Here is a 5,737-nt window from a genome sequence, read left to right as displayed (position 1 = left end):
TCATTCTTAGATGCATTCTTCAGAAATGCATAAGTTCCTCACATTCTTCATAAATTCCTCACATTTCAGGAGTATATAATTAGATGTAACTGTAACAATAGAGTCACAAATTCTTATTTTCCTGACAAATGCAGCTTCTAGTATATTCAAATTTCCACTGTCTAATTTTTTTGCTATATTCCAGCTTTCTTCTCTATTTTTGTTTGAAAATTCTAACACAGAATTTCATGCCAGAAAATTTTTTTCTTCCTGTAAGCTGGAAGAAATCATTTCAAGTTTCAAGACTGTGAAAATTGACTATGCCTGACTTTTCCCAAAATGACTCGCAGTGCTTTTTGCCAGGGAGATTCTAGGACCAGTTAGTTTATGATCAAAACCTACAGATGGTACTTACAGAAGACTAGCCAGTAGGGCACTTTTCAAGAATGTCAAGATCAAAAACTATAATTAAAGGTTATTTTGGGAGAAGCCAGAGTCCCCATCACTATCTCCACAACTCCACAGGGGGAAGAAAGGAAAAAATAAAATAAAAAAGAAGAAACGATTTTGTGACAAAGTAATTGCTGAAATATCATAATCCAATATGTCATTTGAAAACAATTGAATTTCTAGTCTTTTTCTTGCGGAATCTTAGCTTTCAAGTGATGGTTAGGTTATAACATGTAATTCTGACTTTTCCTTAAGATCGTAGGTTATTTCACAGCTGTCAGTGTTACGCAGCCATCTTCCCTGTCACCAGTTCCTGTAGCTCATCCCGCTGGTTGATATCTTTATGCCAGACTCTCATGATATTTAATCACCATAAGATGGAGGTCACTTAATGATAAACCTGTGATGAAGTGATGCAGTTTTTACCTCTTAACAATGTACAAGTGAACATTTTATGCACTAAGGCAAAAGCAGGAAAATTATGAATATCTATAGTGTAATGTCCATGCATCACTGCTTGTGGCAGTGAAATAAACACCAATGTGAAGTAAGAGAGAAGTAAGAGGGGTAGGCTAGTGGTTTTAAAAAGAGAATTAATATCCATGAATAAAATTGTGTGTATCATTGCCAAAGGCTGTGAAAATATGCCAATTGCATGACTGTCTGTTTCAGAGACAGAGAAGGAACATTTAAAATCTAATAATAATTTCTCTCTTTTACTGTATAAAACAAATCAAAGTGACTAGAGTGTTGCTAACAATAATTGAATTCCATAGATATTTGTTTTTGAAAATGATCAACTTTATACATATGGTTTTAAGTACTAATTGATAAGTAGTTTTTTGATCTTTTTATTTAAAAAACTGCATCAACCAACTTAATCTTTTATGTCTATAGGTGCATCTTTTTTATACTTCATTAATTCTGTAAATTCCAGGTACCATATATGACTATGGAGGATTTAATTAGTTTTTGATGTAATATTTGTAATGCAAATTTATATTCTTTGATAATAATGATCAATTTATAATATCCTATTACTAGGAAAAATGGTGAAGCATATTTTAACTTTTTATTTATAGTTTTATTATCATGTATAACCTAAAATAGCAACATGCAAAATGTTCACGTGACAGACAACTTGTTGGAGTAAATTAAGAATATGTGATAGTAAATTTAAGTATTAGGTTGGACTAAGAATACATCTGATTTTTGTGCTAACTACTATAGAGTACACATTGAAAAAAAATCCTAATATTCACATTTCCTTCATTTCAGAAGTCCTGCTTTTCATCAGACATTTGAAGAGAAAAAGCAGCCTTCCAAAGACTAATTTGCAATTCTAAAAGAACATTTTTTAAAACCACTTTACAATATATTGTTATTTTTGTGAGACTTCTCATTTAAAAAAAAACTTTTAATTCACCGCAAAGAAACCTTTTCAAATGCAGTTTTTAAAATATGTGCTTTATTAGCCAGGGATAACCTAATGTGGACTAATTTTCTAGTTATCAAAAACAAGTAAATCACACACACACACACACAACCTTCGTCCAGTGTCTTTTTCGGTGTTATGATTTTGTACCTTGTCCCTTAGAAGGAAATAAGTACCATAGCCATTGTTTTGCTTAGAATCGAGAACTTGGTCAGCTTTCAACAAATAATAAGTCATAATGACAAGTGCTGAATCCAATTTGAAAACATAAGCGGGAAATTCAAGTGGTCTCAAATGTCAGCATTGTACGAGTTAATTCCATTTGTGGAGGAGCTGCAATGCTATATTTTTATGTTCGTAAAATAATTCAAATTATTTTCTTCTATTTTTAACTTCTGGATAGGACAAAGAGATTTTCTCACTGAAGATTACAGCCATGGCTTTCACCAAACTGAAAAACAAGCTTTAATGTGATGATCCACACAAGACCAAACTTGATGAGAAATGTAGAGTGTTGCTATGGCAATTCCATTTGTTGGAACTTTTCTCTGTTGGCTTTACTCTCACATTGCATTCTAAAAAAAAATCATATGAAAAGGTGTGGTGCTGGGAAGACACACTCAAAGCCAAGAAGATGGAACTTTCTAATCTTTTCTTCTCGAGAGGAGGGGAACATGTAGTCATTTGTAATGCCACCCAATGGAGTCAGAGGGCTGGATGAGGAAGTGTCATTCTGAGATTTCATTGAAACCCTGGGGTTTATTTCTGTTCAGCTTAAGTGGAAAATAGGCAATGCCAAGGTTATGAGCAAAATTACGACGTGAAGAAGCATGTGTAGGCTAAACTGAGAGATGTGAAGGCCCTGAGCGAACCAAGATCTGTTTTGCTGTGGTTGTGCTTGTATTTTTTTGTTTTATTTTTTAGCACAGGTTTGATATAGTTAACTTCTTTGAAATATAAGCATAGAATGCAAATAAACCTCAAGTTTGAACATCTCTGATGAAGGTTTGATATAGTTAACTTCTTTGAAATATAAACATAGAATGCAAATAAACCTCAAGTTTGAACATCTCTGATGAAGAAAGGAGGCATTAGTTCACTTAATGTCATTTCTTTGCAGATAGACCTTCCTTCAGAGGCGGTAAACAATCCAACTGTTTACAACAACGACCCCGTCAGAATTGCATGGCAGGCATGTGTCAAGCCTTTTATCTCAGATTAATCTCACTTAAACTCTTTACAAACATCCCTATGAGGTAGACAGTATTATCGTCTCCATTTTGCACATGAAGAAAGGAAGATTCAGAGAACAAAAGTAAACAAAGCTAAGGTAAATTATCTAGAAAGAAGGAAATCTGGGAGTTAAATCCAGAACCGAGATGTCAATCAACGTGTTGTTAAACAGAACTAATTGTGCCAAAATTTAATGGCTGGAGAGGAATTTCTAAACAATTTACTAATAAGTAGCAAAAATTATACTTTTGTCATTACTGTGCAAACTCCTTTTTCTAAGATACAAAATGCAACTGAAAGAGGAAGATAAGGAAGGTGATTTATCAGAGAATCTTGTGATATTAATGTATTTTGTAATTTTAATTCAACCATGGTAATTTATTGAGTTCTTATCATAGGTTCAAAGCATAAAAAGACTTTTAAGATACTATTTCCTGCTCAAGAAGAATTTGTCAGTAACTGGAGGACTACAGTAAAGCAGTAAAGTAGGGATCCCCCTATTTAGGAAACAGCATAAGTCTTTGCAGATAGACCTTCCTTTGGAGGCTATAATCAATCCAGCTGTTTATAGCAACCACCTCAGTCAGAATCGCATGGTAGACATCGTGTCAAGCATATTTCTCAGATTATTCTCACTTAAACTCTTCACAAACATCCCTGTAGGACAGAGGTTATACATTAGCAGCCAGCTGGTTTATGTGGCCCTTAGCCATGTTTCATTTGATCTACCCGATGTGGTCTTGAAAATTTTAATTTGATGACCACATTTGAAAATTGAGAGATTTCACATAGGATCTGAATCTTCAGCTTCTTTTCAAAAACTCCAACATGTATAAACATAACCTTTATTCTCAGTTGGCAAAACTTACATCAGCAAATAGAAAGTTTCCACTGTAGTAGTGGTGTGTGTTCTTGAGTCTTTCAGCTTCCCTGCTGTCCTTTTTCCACCACTCTGAAGTTCAGTGTCAACTCCCATTGTTTTTCTTCTGCCGGATAATACCGTATACCTTGCCATCCTGGCCCTTTTAGCCTTTAGATTGTGACTTTTGCTGCAAAGGTATCAAAATTATTTGAGATACAGATACAGATTATTACTAGAATAAAAAGACCATCATTTAGATAGTCTGTGAATGTACTGAAATAACTAAAGAAGAGATTTGGAATGGGAATTGAAATTGCCACTACTACTGAGCTTTTCAGGGGTGTAAGTTATTGTAAAGCAATTTTGATTAACCTAGAAGTGCAGAGGATGTTAAGTCATTGAGAAGCTCAGGTGTGATGTGTGAACATTTTTAGATAAGCAAGTATAATTATGTGCAAATAATATTCCGTTTGAGGAGTGAGAGATAAGTGGAGAGAAATAACGTGGAGCTGAGGGCTAGAATGACAGACTGAGGGAGAGAGGCAGGGAAAAAGGGAGAGACTTCAAGAGTTGTGAGTTTATAATTCCTCAAGTTCTTGAACACTGCTGAGGGCCTTCAGCTTTTCCAGCCATTCATTTAGTAGCTTCTGATGCTTGTCACTTGCTTTTATCTTTGCCTAAAATAACATTTTTTCTTCCCAAATCTTTAATTTATCTGATTTTCTCCTACTCAAATTTCAACACCGGGTGTAGGAGGTTCATTCTCTACTAAACTTTTCTATTGCTTCTAATGAGATTTCTTCTTTCTTTACACTACAACTTGACCCTGTACAGGCTTCCTTTACTGGAGATATTATTTTCCACTGAAAATATGTATTTATGCACCTTTCCTCCCTAGTGGACTATGAATTCTTGGGAAGGGATTCATATTGTATTTATCTTTGTATCACCATCTCCTAGCATGGTGTAATAAATATTTGTTGAATAAGGCTGTGCGCAGTGGCTCAGGCCTGTAATCCTTCATCGAAATATAATGAGGACAATTACCTTAGCACTTCGGGAAGCGAAGGTGAGTGGATCACTTGAAGTCAGGAATTCAAAAGCAGCCTGGCCAACATGATGAAACCCCATCTCTACTAAAAATAAAAGACAACACAAAATTAGCCGGGGGTGGTAGTGCGTGCCAGTAATCCTAGCTACTCAGGGGGCTGAAGCAGGAGAATCACTTGATCCCGGGAGGTGGAGGTTGCATTGAGCCAAGATCATCACTGCACTCCAGCCTGGGTGACAGAGGTAGACTCCGTCTTAAAAAAAAAAAAAATCGAATAAATGAATAAATATATCCTCAAAAGGGAGTCACTTTAAAGCATTTTTTAAAAGTTCTCTTGACCTGTTTGACTTAATTACATAATCTTATGAAGCCAATATTTTATGCAGAATAGATCACATATGCAATTGATAATTCAATTGATAAAACTTGTAATATCATTCTGAAGTAATATGTGTTTTTTTGTGTATATATATATATACACATATAAATGTGTGGCTTTTATATGAATATATATGTATATATCTGCATGTAAATCATCTATAATTAGTTAAACATGTTCTCCATCTGGGGTACTATATTAGACACTCTGGGGAGCATCTGAGTAAAATCTAACTGCATAATTAAATAACCTGTTAATTTTGTAGTATAATTTACCAAATCTACTCCCTCTCTACCCACTACCAAAATTACTGTGTTCTTTAGAAAAAATGTCATCATTTTTAAAACC

The 5,737-nt window shown here is 34.5% G+C and overlaps 1 long non-coding RNA gene across 1 annotated transcript; it reads right to left on the bottom strand.

Annotated features, from left to right (window-relative positions):
• Window positions 1-1,880: 1,880 nt before the first annotated feature.
• LOC118143043 (uncharacterized) lies at window positions 1,881-5,112 on the bottom strand. Its single transcript, XR_004727094.3, has 2 exons — window positions 5,007-5,112; window positions 1,881-4,146 (listed from the first exon to the last, which is right to left on the bottom strand). It is a non-coding gene; the product is annotated as an uncharacterized LOC118143043 (long non-coding RNA).
• Between the last annotated feature and the right edge of the window lie 625 nt (window positions 5,113-5,737).

This window comes from Callithrix jacchus, chromosome 7 (genome assembly GCF_049354715.1).
Source record: "Callithrix jacchus isolate 240 chromosome 7, calJac240_pri, whole genome shotgun sequence".
Taxonomy (NCBI): Eukaryota; Metazoa; Chordata; class Mammalia; order Primates; family Cebidae; genus Callithrix; species Callithrix jacchus.
The sequence above is the reverse complement of the archived record's forward strand: the minus strand, read 5'-3'. Positions and strand labels throughout refer to the sequence as shown.